This window comes from Ceratotherium simum, chromosome 25 (genome assembly GCF_057802395.1).
Source record: "Ceratotherium simum simum isolate JZ-2026a chromosome 25, ASM5780239v1, whole genome shotgun sequence".
In the NCBI taxonomy this organism is placed as follows: domain Eukaryota; kingdom Metazoa; phylum Chordata; class Mammalia; order Perissodactyla; family Rhinocerotidae; genus Ceratotherium; species Ceratotherium simum.
Window position 1 is genome coordinate 13,210,847 of NC_141924.1, and position 23,631 is coordinate 13,234,477.

General features: G+C 48.6%; 1 protein-coding gene across 1 annotated transcript in view; it reads left to right on the forward strand.

Moving 5' to 3' along the window:
• CACNG2 (calcium voltage-gated channel auxiliary subunit gamma 2) overlaps positions 1 to 23,631 on the forward strand; it is a 111,218-nt gene that overhangs the window by 68,732 nt on the left and 18,855 nt on the right. The window lies entirely within an intron of this gene.

The following is a 23,631-nucleotide window of genomic DNA, read 5'->3' on the forward strand; positions in this document are numbered from 1 at the left end:
GGATGAGCTCAATACTTATGCAAAATCATTATTAGTCATTCATCCAGGTGCCAAGCTTAATCCAAAAACAAAAGTCATCTTTGCCCTCAAATTGCTCCCATCTCATAAGATGTAAGATTCTTAAATTCAAAGTACGTGACCAGAACAGACAGCCTGGATTGGGTGGCAAACCCAGCAGCCAGGAGTAGGCTTGGTGAAGGCAGCTCTCACTCTGGGCTTCCGAAAGTAGGGAAGGCTTCCCAGAGGAGGTGTAAGCCCTAGTCAGCGTTTTTGAGGGACAATGACTTGCATAGTAAATATTCCTTCCTTTTCGAGCTCCTACTGGCCTCTGGCCAGATGCAAGAGAGAAGCTGATGAATGATGCAAATGTGATCTTGCGATGGCTCATGGACTCAATGATGCAAGACCCCACGCTGGCCCCCCAGTAGGGGGCCACACATTACCACCAGCACCATTTTACAGATGAGCAAAAAGAGGCACAGAGAGGCTAAGTAATTTACCCAGAGTCACACAGCCAGGAAGTGGTATTGCTGGCATTCAAATCTGGGGAGCCTTACCCGCAAGTCTATGCTCTTAAATACTCCATCATATCATAGAACAAATGAACTGGCAGAAGGGACCAGCAGAGATTTTCTAGGTGGCTGTTGTTTGTTTGAAGTAAAAGGGAAAAAACACCAGAATCCTTTTTCTCCAACTGCGTCTGTGTGAACACATTTCTCCCCACACTGTAAGCCTCACTCTGGAGTGAAGATTTTGCTATCGCTTGGTTGAGAGTCATTCAGTTGCCTCCCAGAGGACCTCGTGCCTCAAGTTCTCATGCCAGTAGGGGAATGCTTTTCTGAGCCACTTGCCCTCTGCAAACAGATCTGGAAGATTCATGCGGAAAGGTGAGTGTCCAATTACTTGTCTTTGCCGATATAATCTGAGCAAAGTCACAGAAAGTGGGGGAGGATTTCCCAGAGTGAAGTCCTTCCTAGAGTCCTGGCCCTGGCTCTGCTTGTGTGTATACACACACTTGCATGTGTTTTCTAGTTGATGATAATCTCTTAAAATCCACTTACGCATAACTGGCTTATACGGATCTGAAGAGGCTCCTTTGAATACATTTCAGTGCTGGAGCTTCCCTTTGTGTTACTCGAAGCAATGACCCCAAGTGACAGCATTTAACTTTTAACAGGTTGATAAACATGTCCAGCTGCCACGAGAGTGCCAGGTATGTCCAACTTTCAAGTGACAACAATCGGCCCTCAGGTTGAAATCTTTTACATCATAAAGACTACTCTCTTGCGGTCTGTGGCAGTGGAACGTCAGACTGGTAGAATATCCCTTTCCCTTCTCAAATTATTTGATAAATTGAGACTTTGATTTTACATCCCAAAAGTAGTATCATCGGGCGGGAAATTAACTGCCTTAATTGTCACAGACTAATGAGAAAAGAACGGGAGCAAACGTGGCTGACGGGCTCCTGTGAACAGAGGCTAAATGACATTGTGGTGGTCTTTATGTAGGAGGGTCTTGAGATAATTCAAAGTGAAAACGTTAGTAAACAAACAGAGTAATCACTTGGCACACATTGGCCAAGGCGTAATGAACTTAAAAGGGGCTCCCGCAAAACAACATAATCCATCACATTAAATCAATGTTGTTAATTTGAATTCGATTTGTATTGCAACTCTGTATTTCCTTGGTAATTTTGTTTATATTTGACAATTGTATAAGAGCTGTATCTCTTCTGCTGTGAGCATAAGAAATTTGTACTTACTGATGTGTTTTTACATTTTAAACATCAGAATTTTTAAAAACCTGTCATCCTGCAGAGTCATGAGAATTATATCCATTTAATATACTATTCGAATTTGAGAACCCCTCATGCAGTGGAACGAGGACAGAATTGGGGGCTTGACAGAATTGAGTTCAAATCCTGGCTCTGCCACGTCGCTGCTGCGTGATCTTGGGAAATGCCTTATTAACCTCTGTGGGCCTCAGTTTCCTCATCTGAATGGGAATAATGACAATGGCCTCACAAGTTGGCTGTGAGAATTTAAAAGGATCTTTTGGGGAAAGTGCCAGGCCTATAGTGGGCACTCACTAAAAGGGAATTTTCTGCCCTTTTTCTCTAAGTTTTATCCCCATCTGCACACCCTTCTGTTGTTTCTCTCCTTGCAAAAGTGGAGGCTAGGCTAGGATGGCAACCACATCCGCTGTCAGCAATAGCTCTTGGTTAATCATGTCCATTTCATTCTTTCTGGCTTGTTGGGAGCAGGGGCAGGCAAGCCCTGGTGGCCACCAGAAAAGCAGGAGGTGGAAAGGGACCGAGCACATATAGCTGCCACCTGTCTCCCTAGGAAGGGGAAAGCCAGTCACTTGTGTGAGGACAGTGAGCAGACCTGGCAGCAAATCGGGGCAGCCTCTGCAGCCTGGGATGTGACAGAGGAGCAGCTGCCTCCGAGGGGCCCCTGCAGGCACACTTGGCCACTTTCCTCTGGGTTCCTCCCAGCTTTCAGCCCAGCTGAAGACACGGCCATATGGCAGCAGGCTCCTCTTTGGGAAGAAAGGGGAGGTCGGTCCTTCCAAGACCCAAGGGAGCAAAGTCACAGAGGAGAGGCAGTGCCCAGACCCAGAATTCCGGAACCCATCCAAAAGCCACCAGGTGTCACCAGCACACAACTCAGAATTCACTACCTGCCCCTCCCCTCTGCCCTCCACCTCCACCTAGAATGGTGTTCCGTCGCATAAAATCAGAGACAGTCATTCAGCACTTGGTTATTGGTCAGCTGTGATGGCCTGATGGACACTGTGAGGCCTTCATGTTTATACTCTTGGCAAGCAGCTGAGACATGAAGGGCTTCTAAGTCTTAGATTGACGGCTAACAGTGACCAGACCCTAGAGGGCGGCAAGCGTTTGACATAAATTATCTCAACTAATCTTCCCAGAAATCCTCAAAAGCGGGAGCTATCATCCCATTCTACAGGTGAACACACAGGCTCAGAGGGGTCAAGCAGAGAGATGATGAAGACAGAGTTCAGTCCTCGGACTGTCTGAGTCCCAAGCCCAAATCCATCCCACCACATCATACTGCCTTTTGAATTTAAGAAGGGAAAAGAGACTGATGTTTTATTGAACACCTATTAAGTATCAGGAATAGGGATTTGACATAGATTTCTCCTTTTATCTTCATAATAAGCCTATATGGTAGATGTGATTATACACCTTTTTCGGATGAGGAAACAGAGACACAAATGGATTGGGAAAGTGGCTCAACATGAACTAGCCGGTAAGTGACAAAGCCCAGGTTCACACCAGCTCTGTCTGCTTCCAAAGCCCGTGCACTTCCCTTTCCTCAGGCCCCTCTTCTGAGCAACTGTCCAGATTACAGCATTTTCAGCATGACTAGATTGATGTGATAATTCTACCTACCATCAACTAACTCACATTGAGCACCTACTTTGCTTTCAGCCCTAGGCTAGGCTCTGTAATAATTTTTTAAAAATAGTCTCAGCTCCTAGTCCCCAAGGAACACCCGTCCAGATAGGTAGATAAGACATGAAACATGATAGGAGTATACTAAATATACCAGTGCTCTTAAAGACTGGACGACAGGGAAATACCAATCTCCCCACTTCTCTGTCCTCTGCCTAGCTAGTTCCTAGCCATCCTTCGGGTCTCACTTCAACAGATTCCTCAGGGAGGACTTCACTGAGCACCCAGACTGGGTTATGTCCTAGTTACACATCTCCGGGTTTCTCAGAACTTCTCCTTCCCAGTACCCCCTACACGCACAATAACTTGATCAGTGTCTGTCCTCCACTAGCCTGTATATGTCGTGAATACAAGGATGGTCCCTGATTCATTCACTCTCTCGCCAGTGCCCAGCATCCCCAATGCCTAGCACAATGCCTGACATAGAGTATAAAATAAATGAATCATGATGCAACGAATGAATACTGAATTATTCAGGAAAGACTTCATGAAGGAGGAAGGGTTTTAATTGTGCCTTGAAGAACATGGGAGACTCAAATAGGTAATGAGAAGGAAGATGACAATCCAGGCAGAGAGCATCTTATGAGCCAAACAAGTGGGATGAAATGGGGCTGTACCAATTGGATACCCACTTGGGGACAAAATATATCTCAACCCCTACCTCACACCATACGGACAAAATCAATTCCTGTTGGATTGCAGATCTAAATGAGAAAGGGAAAACAATAAAGCTTCATCCAGACCTCTATTAGCAATGTTCTCTCTAATCTTTAAGGACTTACATTCTCACTGGGAAGACAGAGCAACATGAACAACTGGAGACAACAAAATCTAGTGACTCATAAGGCCCTACTCTATATGATGCGGCCTTACCGGGATAAAGTTCAATAGTAAAAGACAGGTCTTTCGTATAAACTTTACCTACAATGCAATTGCATGAAAAATACATCAGAGGGCCAGCCCCGTGGCTTAGTGGTTAAGTGCGCACGCTCCGCTCCTGGTCGCCCGGGTTCGGATCCCGGGCGCGCACCGACGCACCACTTCTCTGGCCATGCTGAGGCCGCATCCCACATACAGCAACTAGAAGGATGTGCAACCATGACATACAACTATCTACTGGGGCTTTGGGGCAAAAAAAGGGGGAGGATTGGCAATAGATGTTAGCTCAGAGCCGGTCTTCCTCAGCAAAAAGAGGAGGATTAACACAGATATTAGCTCAGGGCTGATCTTCCTCACAAAAAATAAATAAATAAATAAATAAATAAAAATACATCAGAAATTCAAGGATGGAATTCTAATCAGGGGGATTTCAATTAGAATGACTTAACAACAATAACTAGCATTTAAAGAGTTCTTAGTATATGCCAGGCACTTCTCCAAGCACTTAACCAAATTAACTCCTTCACAGCAATTCTGTGAGGCACCTGCTTTTCTTATCTCCATATCATAGATGAGGAAACCAAGGCATCAAAAGGTTAAGTCATTCAAGAGCATTGTCATTCAAGGGATACCACCAGATTTGGAGTCTTTGGGGCAAATGACTTTATTTTTCTGAGCCTGGGTTAGGAAAATGAAAATCTCACCTGCTGCTTAGGTAGTTGTGAGGAATAAATGCGGGAATGAACATGAACATACTTTCTTACCTTTCAATGCAGTATGTCAGGAAGATGGTTTTTTTTTAACCGATGACCTATAGTGACATTATTTCTGTAGAAAGCAAAAGGCTAAATCAGAGCATGCAAAAGGTTTATTCACGTAATCCACGTGAATAAAACATGTATAGTCCCTGCTGCAATGGCAGGCATCCTCTAGTGAGGGAGACAGTATTTACTGAGCACCTACTGTGTGCGAGGCACTGTTGTAAACACTGGGGCTGCAACAGTGAGCACAGCAAAGCCCTGCTCTTGTGGATCTTCCATTCTAACGAGAGAGACAAAGACTAAAGACAGGAGCAAATAAAAATGGGAACGGACATCAGCTAGTGATTAAACAAGAAGAAAAATAAGTCCAGATAAGGGAACAGAGGATGATAGTCAGACAGTTTTTGTTCAGAGACCTGAGTGAAGTGAGAGAGTCAGCCATGTGGATGCAGGGCGAGAGCATGGCAGGCAGGGAGCGCCAAGTGCAAAGGCCCCGAGGGGGAAGCTTGTTTTGTGTGTTTAAAGACAAGCTAGGCAGCCAGTGTGGCTGTACAGAGTGAACGGGTGAGACTGGCATTGAGTGTAGCAGTCATCACAGACTAAACCAGGTCAGGCCCTGTGGGAATGGTGCCTATGAGATGCACAAAACGTATACACTGGGCAGCGATTCGTGCACTTTGCTCACTGGTCTCCGTGTCAGACTTGTGCACACTCTTTCCCTCCTAACCAATCCAACAGGGACTTACATGCTATAATGGGCATACGGCTGCAAACACATTCATTCAATTCATTCATTCCCCAGACGTTCACTGAGCACCTGGTGTAAGCCAAGGCCCTTGCTGGGTAGTGGGGATACATTGTGAACAAAACATATATAGTCCCCCCTCCAACAGTGGGCATCCTCTAATGATGGAGACAGGAAGTAAACCGAGTCACGGTGCCTGGTGACAAAGGCCCTTGCTGCCAGTCTGGCACTGCTCAAGAGGTGAGGGAAGGCACAAGAGAAGCTGGAAAGGGAGAAATAGGTTCTGCCTCCAAGCTCTGAGCTCCCTCTCTCCTGTGGTCTCGGTCCAGGCCGTGTGTCAGTGCTGCCAATTCCACATCACAGCTGGTAATGGGCAAGTGGATCATTGCAAACCACAGAAAATCCCCAAAGCTCATTTGAGTTAATAGTTGCAATCTCTTCCCTCCACAAGCCTTTCACCAGCTACACTAACCCAGCAAAATTGATTGTGGCGTCAGAGTCCCCACTACTTGTTGCTCCCACCACCCTGCCCGCTCTCTGCTAGGGCTGAGATGGTGCGTGGGGACGTCTGGAGACACGAGAAGGTGGGCAGGGTACCTCTTGCCTAAGGACATGATGGTAAACACAGCAGCTCTTTAAGAGACTTATACTGCAGTGGAGGAGATGGGCAAGGAAACAGGCCAACGTGCCATCTCATTGTGGTGTGGGAAGTGTTACAAAATGGGTGAGCATGGAGTGCTGTGGGAAACAGAAAAGGGGCCAGCCCATTCTTTGGGGTGATGTGGAGGAAGGAGTGGTCTTCAAGGAAGCCTTCCTAGAGGAGATTATGCATAAATTGAGAGCTGACACGTGAATAGGAGGTATTCAGGGGGTGGGCAGAGGGGAGAGAGTTGTAGGCAAGAGGGGAAGGGGGTACAGGCAGAAAGCATGTGAAAAAGTCTGAGATAGGAGCAAGCCCAGTGGATGGTGGGAGTTAGGACAGCTCAGGATGGCTGGAGGGCAGCTTCTGAAGAGCGATGAGGCTGGAGAGCTAAGTGTCTGTCAAACTCTGATGAAGCCTGTAGGCCTTGCCAGAGAGACCTATCCTGTAGGAATGGGGAGGCATCGAGGGTCTTTCAGAAGAAAAGAGGTAGCCCAGATTTCACCTTTTGTGAATGACAGTGGCCGCAGAGTGGAGAGTGGATTGGAAGTGGGTAAGACAGAAACAGGGAAGCCAGTTGGGGGTTGGAGGGTGTTATAATAATGCAAGAAAGTTGAGAGTGGTCTGGACTAATGCATGAACTATTCAGAACACGTTAAAGAATTGGTGATTAGATGCGAGTGGGGATGGACAGGCAGAAATCAAGGACTCCCAGATTTGCAGGTTGGGAAACCAGCTGGATGAAGCCATGGTTTATTAAGAGATGCCTCTGAGAAGAGGGTCTTTGGAGAAAGTAGACCATAAGCTCAGGTTGAGGTTCAGATATCTGTGGGATTTTCATGGGGGGATGCCAGTGAAGTCAGGGGTAAAGAGACAGGTCTGCGTTAGAGATAAATACTCGTGGGTCATCAGTATTTTGATGAAAATTGAAGCTATGAGATGGTATTTTCTGAAGAACTTATACAGAGTGAAAAGAGGAGAGGGCCAAGAGGAGAACCCACAGGACACCAAACTTACAAGGTAACCAGAGGAAGAGGAGCTTGCAAGGGAGTCTGAAAATGACCAGGAAGAAAACCAGGCAACAGGGGGTCCCAGGCACCAAGGGAAGAGGGCACATCAGGAGGCTGAGTGCCCGATGGGTCAAACGCTGCCAACAGGGCATGGTGGAGGTGAGAGTGTGTTGTAGGGACACATGTAAAAATGCCTCCCACACTAGCACTCAGGGAGAAAAAAGGCATTGGAAACCTTTGTACCTGACTTTTTCGTTACCCTCTGCTCTACACAAAAGCACAGATGTGAAATCCTAGATTCATTTAGTACAGTGTTTCCCAAAGGATGGTCCAAAGAATCTAGGCCCATGAGATGAAACACACACACACAGAGTCTGTAGTGAAATGAATTTTGGGGAAGGTTGTGCACTATATTCCTACATTTGAGTGTGACAATGAAATTAGCATAGTAAAGGCTCAGAAAAGCCTATGGTAAGAAAACCTGTTTAACCTCATTTAACCCAGCATTTCCCCAATTTATTTGGCAACGGAACCCCATTGTGGTGAATCCCCTACTAGTATCTCTCCAGCTGGCATCGCAAAGCACACCTGGGAAATCGCAGTGTTAACGGAAAGGATGTGTCTAGCTGATGAAATGTCTGCAGCTGGTAAACCACTGGTAAAAATCCTCCTCTCCCAAGCTTAGGACAAAAGGCTTCCTTGGTCTGGGTCCCCTCATTCATTGATTGACTTAAAATTTATTGGGTGCCTACTAAGTGGTGGCATAGTCTGGAGGGTGGCAGACGTGGTACATTTGGAGAAACAAGAATTAAGGAGACCTGGGGAGGACGTTCTTCAGACATGGATGCTCCTGGTGGAGGGTATGGCTAGACAGATAACCATGCAGACGCTGGCCAGGTGGGAGGGATGAGGAAAGAAGGATCACTGTGAGGTGGCCTTCCTTCGTCCAAGAAGTTAGGACATTTGGGGACGAAAAACAGTATGGAAAACATTGAGTGATAAAGGCAATGGAGAATACTGGTGAGGACCATTCTCAAAGTGGTTATAGTTGCTACCATTTATTAACCACCTATTATGTGCCAGGCATGTCACATAATAATAATAATAATAATATAGTAATGGCTATATTATTGTCATAAAGGCACTTCACATAATAATAATATAGTAACAGTTAACATTTATTGAATCCTTCCTCTGCACCAGATACTCTCCTAAGTGTATTAGCTTACTTATCCTTCCAACAACCCAGCAGATATTTATTTATTTATTTTGTGTGTGTGTGTGTGTGTGTGTGTGTGTGTGTGTGTGTGTGTGTGTGTGAGGAAGATCAGCCCTGAGCTAACATCCGTGCTAGTCCTCCTCTTTTTGCTGAGGAAGACCGGCTCTGAGCTAACATCTATTGACAATCCTCCCCCTTTTTTCCCCCCAAAGCCCCACTAGATAGTTGTATGTCATAGTTGCACATCCTTCTAGTTGCTGTTTGTGGGACGCGGCCTCAGCATGGCGGGAGAAGCAGTGCGTCGGTGCGCGCCCGGGATCCGAACCCGGGCCACCAGGAGCGGAGCGTGCGCACTTAACCGCTAAGCCACGGGGCCGGCCCTCCAGCAGACATTTATTATCTCATTCACCAGATAGGAAAACTGAGATAGTGAAAGGGGTTATTTCTTGCCCAAGGTCATGGCTAGTAAGCGGCAGAGCAAAGACTGGAACCTAGACAGTCCTCTCCAGATATCACACTCTTAAACTCTACATTCTCCAGCCTTTAAAAACAATCCACTGACACTTGAACTTGGATTGCTGGAGTCTAAATCTAAAGTGCTAACCATTACACGCTGGAACCACCCACATTATTTGTGTTCTTTGATCTTCCCAACAATATTGTGACGTAGGTGTTGTTAACCCCATTTACAGGTGAGGCTCAGAGAATTAACACAGATGATAGCCGGCAGCACTGAGGCTGTTGTATTCACGGGAGTCTGACTCCAAAGCTCGTGCTCTTAGGTCTATAACCTCTTGCCACCCAGACTGCTGTCATTTTTCCAGGCTGGAACTGGGGCAACAGCACATTTCACATCTGCAGAGGCCTGGACCCTGACCAGGCAGAACAGACGCTGGCCGTGGTGCTGGAACAGCATCCTGGAGACGCTCGTGTGTAAGGCTCCAACCCTTTAGTTGCTGGGGAGGAGGATCCAGAAGATCCTGGAGGAGGGGTCAGCACAGCCAAGGCAGTAGGGAAAAGGGGAATTTGGGGGTGCTTGGACAGCAGCCATCTGACCAACCCATATTTGACAGCCAGGATATCTGCATCAGTACATACCTGAGGAATGTCAGCCCTGGCTGGGGTAAACACAATTGTTTACCAGTTTCCAGCAGCCTTGACCTTCAAGGCCCCTGGGCTCAGGGCCGAGTGGGCTCCAAGACAGCTCTCCTTCCAAGGCTGACCTCCTCTGAGGAGTCCTCACCTGACCTGGGGTCATGGCCTTGAGCTTCAGATAGGTTAGGTTCATTTGTACCATTCTATAGTCACATGCTGCAGCCCCAATCCTAGCAAATGCAGATTTCCAAGCACAGAATGGGCCGAGACCCTCCATGACCTCTACCAGAGCTGCCAAAAGCAGTAGCCTTGAGCCAGGATCTGCAGATTGTGGGCCTCAAGGCTGGGAGGTGCCATTCCATCCAATCCGTGCAGCCCCTCAATGGTGCTGGAGATCCACATACACCAGACCCTGAAGTGGCTCCTAATTGAAGGGCCTGTGAGCCCTCTGTGCATTGTGGATCTAATTAAGTTCTGACATCATATCAAATTGAATCCTTTTATTAAACATTTATCTTCAAATTCCAGAGTGTCACAACACCCCATTGTTTTAAATGACAGAAATGCAAACAGTGTTTGCCTTCCCAACAGCAGCCAATCACAGTCCAGAGGCACCAGTCCAGAGGTCTTTCCAGAGCCCGCCCATCCTCAGCGGGTGGCAGAGGCCTCGGTGGTCCCCTGAGAGCTTGCCTCCATCTCTTCCACGCACACTCAGAGACTGGTACAACCAACTCCCCCTCCCTCCTTATCTTGTCCTCGCTGAGCTGTCAGGATCAGCTGCAACTTCTCTCAGTAATTTTCCTCATCCCTCAAGAACGCCTTCCCTCCCGGGGACTGTGGTAGAGAAGCAGAAGGCAGCCTGGCTGTCTTGCCTGCTCCTCTCTGAGTACAGGCTGGCTTTGGGGGGCCAGGGCTCACTGTGTCCACTCCTCTGTCTGCCCCCTACCCCGCCCCAGACTATGAAAGCTTCAGAACAAAAGATTCTAATTTTTTCATCCTTATCTGCTTCCTAGCAGAGTGCCTAGCACAGAGAAAGCTGCCAATGTGTTTTTAATCAATTAATTAATCAATAATTAAAGACCAAGTCTTGCCCTCAGCTTAGTAGTTTCGAGAACTTTCTTTGCACTTCCCCCAAAGGCAATCGAGTTCTAGCTGATGGATTCCTGCCAGCTAGACTCCCGGGATACCCACATTTCCATTTCTACAAATGGCTTCTGAGGCAGGATTCTCTCTCCTGGGGAGAGGGACAATTCTGAGGAAATTAGAAGCTCTGGCGGTGACTGGCCTGTCTTCCCACCTGGATGACTGGTCCAGATCATTTAAACACCTGGAAATATGAAGACTTGTATTCTGATCATTCTTTTTTCTAGATATGACAAGGCCCACCACTCTTGTGATAGCAATGACAATAATAATTAATAATAAATGATGTGTGCTGAGAGCTCACCAGCATGCATTATTCTAAGTGCTTTCCGTGTATGTTAACTTATTGAACACTTACAAGAGCCTGTGAAATAGGTAATGTTATTCTCCCATTTTACAGTAAGGAAACTGAGGCCCAAAGAGGGTTAAGCAACTTACCCAAGGCTACACACCCAGGCATTCTAATAGTGTCAGTCCTGAATTTCTATTAAAAAGAGTAGTTAATATTTATCAAGCTCTATGAGCCTCCAGTTTCTCAATCTGTAGAATGGGCTCTTTAATAGAACCTACCCAAAGGATTGATCATTGAATCAGGTGAGATGTAAAGTATTGGCACAGAGAGGATTTTTAGTAAATATTAGAGAGTCTCCCACACCCTCTGAGAGAGAACAGAAAGTGTACAGTTCAATCCCTGTCCTCAGTACACGTAGAATGCTATTAGGAAAATGACGCATAAACCTGTGAAATTTGAAATAACAAGAGAAGACGTCAATACAAGAGCTGTCATGAGGCAGCCTGTGGTTAATTGCCAGATGAGTGATCTTGAAAGGAAGGAGACACACCTCTGAGCTGTGGAATCAGAGAGGGTGCCTTAAATCCTAGCTTCCAGGGGAGGGAAGGCACCTCAGAATCATCTACTCCTCCTCCCAGCTATTATAGAAATGCCGCCTTCAGCATGCCTAAGAGGCAGCCGACCACCTTCTGCTTGAACCCCTCCAGTGACAGGGAGCTCACTACCTAAGCAGGCAGTTCTAAAAACCACAACACTCACCCAGGTACCGACCTGACATCTCCTCTCCTTCTCAGGGCCGGGCTAGTGCAAGCTGCAAAATTGGAGGAGGTGCTCACTACATCTGCACGACCCTGAGAGTGAGCGCCACCTTAAATTTAGACCCTCAGTGCCTCACCCTCGTCCCAGCCCTGCCTGTACATACCCACCCATGGCTCCTAGCTCTCCCTCTGCAGTAAAACAGGCATTGATTTGGGTAGAGAAGAAGGGAGAGCTTGATTCAGCTGGGAGGGAAAGTGAGGAACAGGGAAATGCCAAATGCTTCTCTGAGACCAGCATAGCTGGGAGAGAAGAGTCAGAGCAGGCAAGGTGGGAAGCTTTGGGTCCAACTGGGCAGAGCTGGGAATGTCTGGTTCTTAAGACACCTGCCCTTTGTGCTGCAGGCAATGGGAGTCTTAAAGACTCCTGAGCCGGGGAGTATGTTTGGCTTGGAAACAAGAGTGTGGTTAGATGGGTATCCCCAGTCCTGTGGATCCTCATCACGTGAGATGCCTCCATCCTCGTGGGTCAGTGGCACAGGTACCACTATGTGGTAACAATACCACATAGTGGTCACCTAGAACCCCGCTCCCTGGGGTCAGATCCCAGCTCCTTCGCTCACACCAGCGGTGAATCCTTAGATGCATTCCTCACCTCTCTGTGCCTCCATTTCCACACCTTTAAAGTGGAGAAAATAACAAAAGGTTTTTTGAGAACGCAATGTAAAGTGCTTAGCTCCATGCCTGGCTCGTGGTGTCACCATCCCGCCCTTGCTTTTGTGGTCACTCTGGGTCTTATAAGTCGATTATTTGTCCGGTGCCTCCTAGACTCATCATTCTTGGGGACGGGGGATCTGCTGGATTGATCCCCTCTATTGCACACCTGGCTCAACCACCATGCCTAGCAGGCACTCACTAAAAGTGTCAGGACCAGCTAAAATGCTGAATCCATTGAAAAGGGAACGACTTGCCCAAGATCACGTGGTTAATAAGTGGTGGGAAGGGCTCAAACACACGCTCCCCTGCTAAGTGCACAGCCATCCTTCCACTTCACCACAAGGCCTCTCAGGATGAATTTGGAGCTGTTGGCACGTGACGGTATTTATTCATTATCCGCCTCCTCCTGGAGCTCTGGGTTGACAGTCGTTTGAACAGTCCTGTTTTGCAGGATCTGAGCGTATCAGGTTCCTGTACTCCCCGGGCATGCCTCCACCGGGGAGCTTTCCTGACACCTCAGAGTGTAATCACCACTCTCTCCGACTCGTCTGTGAGCTTCTCGAGAGTAAGGACTGTGTGTGACCCATCTGTGCCCCCCAGCAATAGCACCTATCACTCATAGAACCCCTACCAGGTGCCAGGCACTTGCTAAGCCCCCTCGATGCAGCACCTTAGGCAATTCTCACAACCCTATGAGACAGGTCTTACTGTCTCCCCATCTTACAGACAAGAGGACTGAGGTTCAGAGAAGTTCAGTGGTGTAACTGAGATACGAGGCCAGGCAGCCTCCAGACTCTGAGGCTAACCACTGATGTTCACTGCCTCTCTAGCAGCAGGAGTTGAACTAATTGAACTGTAATTCGGGAAGGTTCCTTCATGGCCTATGACAACACCCAAACCTGCAGGTCTGCTTCATGGAGGACGTTTTAGGTTGGCTTGTTGTCTGTGCGGAGGGTCCTTAACCTCATCAGGAACAGGCTTTCAGTCACATTGTGGTGTGAAGAGGGTCTGAGGTTTTCCTGTCTCAGGGGGCCTGCTCCAGGGTCAGCACTGTGGAGGTGGGGAGGCCAGAGCTGCAGGCTGGGAGGAAAGGGACTTGAAGTTCCAGATTCTTCTAAGTTCTCCATCTTGGTGAGGTCAGGCCCATATCAACCCACCAGCCGGTGAGAGCACCGCTCCTCGTGGCACCCAGAGCCCCCAGTGTGTGGTCCTGACCACCATCTCCAGGGACCTCCACAGTCTCTAAGCACCGACAGTCGTGGTTTACTTGTCCTCGCGGGGATCTATTCATTCTTCCTGTGCACCATCTTGCTCCTCTTTTCTGACTCCCTTTGTCGAAGGCTGACTTACCCCGTTGCATGCTCTTCTCAGCAACGCCCCTGCCTACCTCGTCCCTTACTCACAGCCACAGCTGGCACTGAACGGTAACTAAGTTTATCCTGAGCAAAGAGGTTGTGAGGAACATTGACACACCTTTTAATTCATTCATTCGTTCAATTATTCTATAGCTATTTAGTGAGCACCTTCTGTACGCAAGCACTAAGGGTTCAACAAATAGTCTTCTTTAAAATGTGTTTAATATTAAATACATATAAAAGACTATTTTACATGTATGATTGTGTTCATCAGGATTAGGTTTAGCTACAGGTTTTTTTAAACTAAAATGAAAAAGATAGTTTATTTCTCTCTCATGGCACAAGTCTGGAGATAAGATGTCCAGGGCTGGTGTGGCTCCATGGCGGCACGGCCCCGAGGCCTTTCTCTTATTCCACCACCACACAGCTCTCCATTCACAAGGTTGTGTCATGGTCCAAGATGGCAACCGGGTCTCTGTATTCCATGTGCCAAGAGGAAGGATGCTGAGACGGGCACGTCTCATCCTCTGAAGGACATTGCTCAGATGTTGCTTCCACTTACATCCCCTTGGTCAGAATTTAGTTACATGGCCACCACTAGCTGCAAGAGAGGCTGGGAACCAAAGTCTATATGCTGGGAAGCCATATGTCTGGGTAAAACACGGGAAGATGGAGAGAACAGGATATTAGGAAAGAGCCAGCAGGCTCTGCCATAGTGAGGTAGACATAATAACAATAAATGAGCACCTGTGCGCTCACCACCAGGTTAAGAAATGGAGCATCCAGTTCATTGAAGCCGTTCTGTGCCCTCCCCGCCACCACCCCCACCCTCCCCCAGCTCGGGTCAACACCCTCCCTCTTGAATTCTGTATTTATCATTTCCTTGCTTGACTTTACAGTTTCACCACAAACATGTGTATTTCTAAACGTGCTATAGTCTAGTTGTACACGTTTTTACTTCGTGACAATGAAATCATATCGTATGTATTTTTCCATGGCTTGATTTTTATGTTCAATATTATGTTTGTGGAATTCACCTGTGTTGACCTGTGAGGCTGTAACCCACTCATTCTCACTGCTGTTTAATATCCCATTATATTAATATACTCCCAGGTATTATCATTCTCCTGACAATAGAAATGTGAGCTGTTCCCAGTGCTTTGCTGTTCCAAGCAGTGCTGTTATGAACAGCCTCATACACATCTCCTTGTGCACACACACAAGGGCTTCCCAGGCAAATTTCTGAGAGAAATTGCTGGGCTGTGGATTATACACCTATTTTTTTTTTTTAAAGATTTTATTTATTCAGTTTTTTTCCCCCCAAAGCCCCAGTAGATAGTTGTATGTCACAGGTTCACGTCCTTCTAGTTGCTGTACGTGGGACTCGGCCTCGCGTTGGACGGAGAAGTGGTGCCTCGGGGCGCTCCCGGGATCCGAACCCGGGCCGTCAGCATCAGAGCGCGCGCACTTAACCGCTAAGCCACGGAGCCGGCCCTATACACCTATTTTGATGTTGTCAAATCGGCTTTACTAGGAGAGGTGCAGAAGATCCTGGTGCCCCAGGATTCTAATGGTTGGCATAATGTCCACCTGTTTAGGAGAACGGAAATGTGTAGTGTGCTCCCTGCCCACACACATGTGCACGCGCACACACACACACACACGCTGACTCATTCATCTATCCAGTTATTCAATAAACATTTGTCATGTAGCCATTATAATTAATTATAAGACACACCATCAATGTAATAATGATTTTTCAGGAGAAAAGGGACACACTGCAGTAAAAGAACCCATCAACTAAATTAAGACACATCCCAATTTCACTGAAAGGTGCATGTGAGCATCTTAGAATCAAGGAAAATATGGTACGTTCAGGGAACTCTCTAGAAGAAATTCTGCCCTTCGGGAGCTTACAGGCTTGTAGCTATTTGTTGCCAAACAGTGATAGCAGAACACAGAAAATGATCAAAGCAGATTCAAAACGTTGAAAAGCCCCACTACCCAACCCAAAGTGTGGTCCACTGGGAACCCTCCAGCATCAGCATCGCCTGGGAGTTTGTGAGAAATGCAGAGTCTCGGGCCCCACTCCACACCCACTGAGTCAGAATCTGGCTTAAGATGATCCCCAGGTGATTCGTAGGCCCATCGAAATCTAGAACCACTGCATAGAAGAGTAGGAGGGGGAAAAAGTCTTTTTAGCTAAGGGCAATCAAGAAAGGCTTCCTGAAAGAGGTGTCATTTGAAGAAGAAAGTGAAGGATGAACTACATTCATTGAGTGCCTGCTCTGGGTTAGGAACCACGCTAGGGACCTTCGCTTCTGTTATCTCACTGAGTCCTCAGAATCGCCCCATGGGCAGGGATTAATATCCCTTTATTATAGCTAAGGAAACTGAGGCACAGAGAGGTCACACAACTTGCTTGCAGCCACACAGCTAATAGCTAGCAAAGCCAGGCTTAGAAGCTGGAACTTTCTGAGTCTGGAGTAGTCTCGTCCCCCCTGGCATCCATGGAAGGAACTAAAGAAGTTGCTGTGGAGACAGGAATCAGGACAGGAAACTACTGGAGGCTGCATGAGCAAGTGCTCATGGTTGCGGTCAGGACTCCTGCGAGGCGAGAGCTCAGGGCAAAAGGAAATGGGCAGATTCAGGGAAGGGAGGCAGGCAGCCAGAACAGACTTCTCACCCCATTCTACCTCCCGCCTCCACCCAGTGCCGACACAGGACCCAGCACACGGTAGGCATTCAAAACAATCCACTGAATGAATGAATGAATGAACGAATGAACGAACGAACAAACGAGCAGGCGGAAGAACGAACTCATGGACAGCCACATAAGTAGTTGTTGCAAACCCTCCAGCACCAGCTGGTGCCAGTACTGTGCTGGGGGCTGGGGTTCCAGCAAGGAACAAGCCAGGCATCGCCCGCCCGCCCCGAGGTCTCCTGAATCCCTGCCGTCAGGGAGGGCCCTGCCAGCAGAGCAAAATCCAGGAGCAGAGAAGGTTTAAAACACAGAGAAAGCAGCTCCCACCAACCCCTTCATTTGCTGCTCTTAAAAAATTACTTAGACAGCCTCCTCCCCGAGCCCCGGCCGCGCCACCCCTGCGCCCTCCCGACTCCCACATGGCTCTTTCAGCCTCTCATGAATGTGTGGAAAATAAAACAGCGTCTGCTCAGCCCCTAATGACCAGGTTTATGAAGAGCTTATTGTAGCTCAAAGAAATGAGACAGCAGTTGGTGTTGTGAGATATTAATGTGCTTTTTACAAAGCTGATGAAACCTCCTCCTAAACGACTTAATACCTGCGAGCTGAAATTTCCAGTCTGAGACGGTGAATTCCTGGAGGCAGAACAGTGGCAGCCTAAGGCACAGCTGTTGGCCTTTCCATCTCAGCTTGGCCTGAAATCACTTGGCTTTGGGGTTGGCGGGGCCCCCTGCCCTTCTGGGGTGGGTTTCAGGAGAGATTTTGTGGTGGTTGGGCCCCTTGGCAGAATAAGCCTCTCTAGTTGATGGGGAAGGGTCTCCCCTACAACCTCATCCTCCAAAAGCTCAGAGCCAATGCCTGTGGTGAGAGTGGGCAGTGAGACGCCCCTCCTCAGTTCAGCCTGGACCACAAGCCCTGTGGGATCTGGCCCCCACCCCCTCCCCAGCTGTCTCCTGCCCTCACCCTCACCCATCTGGCCCTCCAAATGGGACCTATCTTTTTGTAAATCTCTGATCCCCCTGGGAAGTCATGTCTTTGCACCAGCCGACCCCTCACAAGGGGTTGCCCTTCATCCAGTGGTGTGCTGGTAAATGTCGACAACTGGCTCTCTGGGCAGGGAAAACGGACCTTGATTTGTAGTATTTTCCCATTCCCGCGCTGCAAATATTCCCAGGGTGGCTGATTCCAAGCTACTAACGTGAGTTAGGAAGAGACATTAACAATCAGCCCCCGTGAGCTGGTGCGAGCCAGCTCCTTCAGCAACCACTGCCTTCAGGCTTCCTTGATACCCCCAACTTTGCTTTGGGGGACCTTCTCTGACCCCCTGAGATGGTTGGTTCCCTCCTGTGTACCCGGCCCTTCCCTGACTTTGCTCTTGCTGGTCCCTCTTCCTAGAAATCCCTCTCACCCTCCATCACTTCCTCATCACGCCCCAGCACACACACACACACACACACACACACACACGTGCACCCCTACCTCCTTCACCTAGCTAACTCCCTCTCCACCGTCTGTATCAGCTGAGCCACCTCCTCCTCAGGAAGCCGTGTCGACACTCGCACACTCACACGCCCAGAAATGCACCCCTTGTGTGCTCCCAGGCACGCTCTGCTTCCCTCTCACGTCCTACATCCCGCTACACCCCAGCATCTGTATTCTGTCTCCCACCATCGACCGCATGTACTGTGGGGACAGAAATTATATTTTTTCCTCTGTGTCCTCAGCTGGTTGCACAGAGCACAGTATTCAGTCGGTGCTACATAAATGTTAGCTGACTAACTATGCTCCCATAAAGGCTTGTACATCCCTCTAATATGCTATGTGAGACATTACATTCTAGTGAATTCTGTGCTTTCTGTCTTTCCCCCTAGACTGTGTGCCCCTGAAGGGCAGGAATCAGGTTAGATTTCCCTCCACCACCCCAGGGCCAGGCACTTAATCAGCCCTTAGTCTCTACCTTTGGGAGAGAGCCTGCCTAAGAAGGAAACCAACTGAGAGGAAAACCAGAGATGGAGAGAGACACCAGATTTTTTGAACACCTGGATCCATCTATGCCTGAAGCTATATCAACACCTGGGCTTCAGGACCACCAACCAGAAAGAAATAGAGCAGAATTCTAGTCTGGCATCAAGAAAACAAGATGACACCACTCTTCACTGCCTGTGGTGATGTCTGGCGATGTGGATGTTCTACCAAATTTAAATTCCACCAAAGACAATTGAGTACCTTGGGCACCACCTCCCCCTCATGAACCTCCTCAACACATTAGTTGGACTGAGTCTAGGGCCCCAGAGCTCCGAGTGCTCCTGGAGACCCCTTACACTTCCAGCTGACCCTCACAGCCTCATCGCCACCATCAGCCTCAGAGACCCGGTTTACCTCAGTCATTCCTCACTACTAATCATTCGTCCCGCAGCGCTCTGTTCACCCCCTAATCTGACCCAATCTCCAACTCCCCCATCCCCCAAATCCTGGCCCGTGGCTCTCTGGAATTTTGTCTTGATGTCAGCAAAACCCCCAATTTCCCAGCCTCTTTTCTCCTTGCTCTGATGGAAACCCAGAAACCCAGCTCTCCCCTGAGGACGCCACACCCCCATCCCTCACATGGGCTGTTTTATCTCCCACACCCACCTCCCTTTCCCTCACTGCCTCTTGAGACTCTTCCCAGCCTCTCCACCCCGACTCCCTCCTGCTGACATTCACCCACTCCTGGCGCTGGCGCTGTCTTATTCTCTGGTGTTCCTCCTGTGCTCTCGAAGATTTCACATCATACTGACCGCCCTCCCAGCACCTGGCCTTGCCCCCACCCCCTACCGTCCTGCCTCGCTGGTTGTTAAATATTGAAATCGTGTCTCACCAATCAGCCCCACTAAGCACAGGGAAGAGGGCTGGGCAGGGGTGGCTCCTGGGCTGTCACTGGCAGAGAAGAGAGGCTGGGACGATCCCTCTCCTCTCCCCAAGGATGGGCAAAGGGGTGAGCTCTGTGCATCACGAGCCACTGCCCATGCTTGCACTACCTCTGAGGTTTCTGCCTTCTCCACACTGTACCCCTCCCAGCACCATATCAGTCCTGCTTCCTGGGGTTGCCAAGGACAGGACTGAGGGCTATTTTCACAGAGAAGTCCTCTGATGGAAGGGCATCAGATGGGGTAGGAGAAAATTCTGTACTCACTGAGACGAAATGACTCTTCCTCTAACAGAGACGTGTTGGAAGCATCTGGTGTGGTTCCCTGTGTCAAATCGTGGTCCAGACAGGGCCATCATTTAGTTTGTAAGAGTCTCATCATTAAAAGATCACACCAATAATTTCTAAAAACCAACCAGTGATTTGGGGCTTATTAGAATAATTTGATGAATCATTGGCACTTCAACTTTTAACTTGGTAAGCAGTTTCCTAATATAGACTTGATGTATCTAGAAAATAAAAGTGAACATTTAGTTTTGTCTTATATATTAATTTGTATGAGCTTTCCAGTTGCTAAATACTTTGAATGTCATCCCTACCTCTACCCGACCAGAGCCTCCCTGCTCATGGTCTCGTCCTCGACCCTGACCTTACCAATACCCACGCCCTCCCCACAATCTCAGCCTCTGACGCCCATGCCCCACCTTCCCAGCTCACTCCCATGAGCCCCCCACCCCAGGCTAAACAATTCTCTGACCTCCACCCTAGGCTTCCACTGCATTGAACCTGCCACCTCTTCACTGCCCCCTTTACCCAGCTGAGAGTCTGATCCATCTTCAAAATCACTCCCTCTCCCCCTCCCCTCTTGCACTCATCTCACAGACCCCATCCTGGTTAAAGGCAACCCTCCAGCTAGACTCAGCCAAGCCCTAAATGTGGCCGTAGAAAACCACAGAATCTCAGGAGGGACCTTCAAGCCACCAACACATGTACTTCATATCTCAGGCCTGGTCCATTCTCGATCCCACTCTTGTGGAGAAAAATTTCACTCCCTTCCTCCTTCCTCACTTCCCCAATCCTGCCTCCTCTTCATCACTCTCATTTAGTGATCCCGCTTCCCATGTTGTCAAGAAAATAGAAGCAACCAGAAGACAAGCTTCCATCATGTCTACCCATCCCCTGCACCTGCACCCACAGATGCCACCTTCCCTCCTGGTGCAGTGGATGCACCATCGTTCACCCCATACAAGGCCACCCTTGCACTTGTGTCCTGGACCTCATCCCCTCTCACATTGCTACTGCATTGTTCCCTCCTCTCTCTGGGTCATCAATTCTTCCCTCTTTATTGGAACATTCCCACCAGCATCACTCATGCCTTAACATCTCCCCCCAACACGGAGCAGCCAACAGAGGTATAGACACTCAACTAGTACAGTGCAGGAGGGCAGAGGAAGTTGAGGGAAGGAGACAACAAAGGATGTGGTGGAGGCTCAGGCAGCCAGACCAGCATGTGCAAAGATCCTGTGGTAGGTGGGAGCATGCAGAAAGGAAGGCCGAGATGGCATGTGTACAGAGAGGGAGGTGAGGCCAGACAGAGGTCGGGATCAGGCCCTGTTAAAGATGTTGAGCTTTTCCCTAAGAGCACTGGGAAGCTGCTGAGCATTTTAAGCTGGAGATGGCTTGATCAGATTTGCATTTTCAAAGGATCACTATGATTACTCTGTAGAGAGGGATAAAAGTGGGTGCAAAATGACCAGTGGGGAGGCTACTGCAGTCCTCCGGGGAAGCAAGGACAGTGGCCTGGTGGTGAGTGATGCTGTCGATGCAGAGAAATCAACAAGTTTGAGAGATACTGAGAGTTCATACAGCCGGGCGTCACGATGGATGGAACCTCCAGTGAGGAGGAGACGGTGGCGATGACTGCGCTCAGGCCCGCACCATGGAGCGACGGAGGGGCATTTGCTGAGCTAGTCGGTGCCTCCAGAAGACCAGGCTTGAGGGAAAGACCATGAGATCAGGTTTGGACTTGCTGAGCAAACGTGCCTTTAAAATATCCACCAGGAGACATCAAATAGGCAGTTGGATCCCCAGGTCCAGACCTCGCAGGAGAGGTGTGCTGATTATTCCACACAGCCTCTCAGCAAGCGTCTCTTCACCCTTCTTCTGTGTCAGACACAGAAGTCAACGGTCCAAGGATGACGGAGGCGCAGGCTTGTGCAGGCGAGCAGGCAGGCCAAATGGGGGAGCAGGCGTGGGCGTGGTCCCCAGCACGAAGCGCAGAGCCCTTAGAAGAGAGACACAGAGGTGCCCCCTACGAGCCCTTGGTTTGGGGTGGAGCCCTGTCCCCGTTTTTTAGGAGCCTCAGGGCATGCCAGTACCACTGTTCGAGCCTCACCTCCTGCACGGATTCCTTATAAAGATGCCTGGCACCGAGTTGGCGCTGACGTAATATTTGTCAGATTGAATTGAGAGAAAATGAAAGTGCTTTGCAAATACACTGATTTGTAATTTTAACAGTAGGGAGGATATTTTATCCTCTCAGCAGCCCGTACAAAGATGCTTCTCAGGAGAGAAGGGTATGCAGTTGGATAAGAGGCTAGCTACTAGGCGGAACTTGAGGCCTCCTGTTAATGTGCCAAGATGCGTGAGGGCAGAGAGGAGATGTGCTCAGGATGAGAGACAGTGGGGAGACGACAAGGTGGGGGGTGGGTGAGCAAGAAGGGACAGCCTGGAACACTTAGAGAAGAGACCTGCCCTATGGGGGCATTGAGTGAAACGCCGTGCTCCTGGGACCCTACAAAGCTTCCGTGAAATTACCAGAAGTCCTGTATGCTCTGGGAATTGTTTTTCTTGCAGAAGTTGGGAAAGGAGGTGAATTTGGTACAGAGACAGTGAATGGGGGGTGGGGGGAGTCAACCATCTTCTCTGTAATATGTAGCATAGAATAATAGCTAGAAATACCTAAAATACTTATAGTTCTGTAAGTGCACCTGTAAGCTATATATGCAGGTGTATATAATATATACAGGTCTATGTAATAAAATTGTAATAAAATTCCTAAGCAGTATCCACAGTATATAATAAAACCTACTTTAGGGGCTGTGGAGGCTCGGGACCCTATAAGAAAATAAATTGCTAACATGTATTGAGGACTGTATTAATTAGGTTATATTAGCTACTATCACAGAAAAAGCTCACATGTCAGTAGCTGAATATAGTCAAAGTTTATTTCTCTCTCACATCAATGCCCTGACACGTTTACTAGTATGCCAGGTACTGTTCTGAGCACTTTATATGTGTCAACTCATTTAATCCCCACGACAATCTGCCGAGGACCTCCACTTCCAGACGAGGCATCTCAGTGCCAGCGAGCGGGACCCGGGCAGTCCAGCTGCAGAACCCGCCTCTCATCCTCGGGGCCGTGTCTCCCAGCACAGGTTCGATGGTCTATTCCTTCAGAGACAGTTAGCCAACGTTTGTTGCAGCTGCGCTGGTGCTGGTGACACAACAGTGAATGAAACAAAGTCTCCACTGTCGTGAAGTGGACGTGATTGTAATTCTGTTCTTCGCATCAGTTTTATGAAGACTGCCTTCAATAGCTCACTCACGCACTTGGCAGTCGTTGGCGGGGACCTGCCATGGCGTCAGACTGGGGGTTTTCATTGGACCTGGTCCTCACCTTCTCAGGAATCACCGAGGAAATATTTAGAATCAAAAGGCCTTCGTTTGAGCCCTGATTCCTTCGTTTCCTGGCCATGAGTACTTACTTAGGCCTTTAGCCTCCCTGAGCCTCAGTCTCTTCATCTGTGGGATGGAGATGATGATACCCCTCTCACAGGCCTGCAGTAGAGCCAAAATGAGTCGTAGTACGAGAGCCAGCAGAGGGCCCAGCCCCGGGGTATTTCAGAACTTTCAGGGGCTGGGTACAGT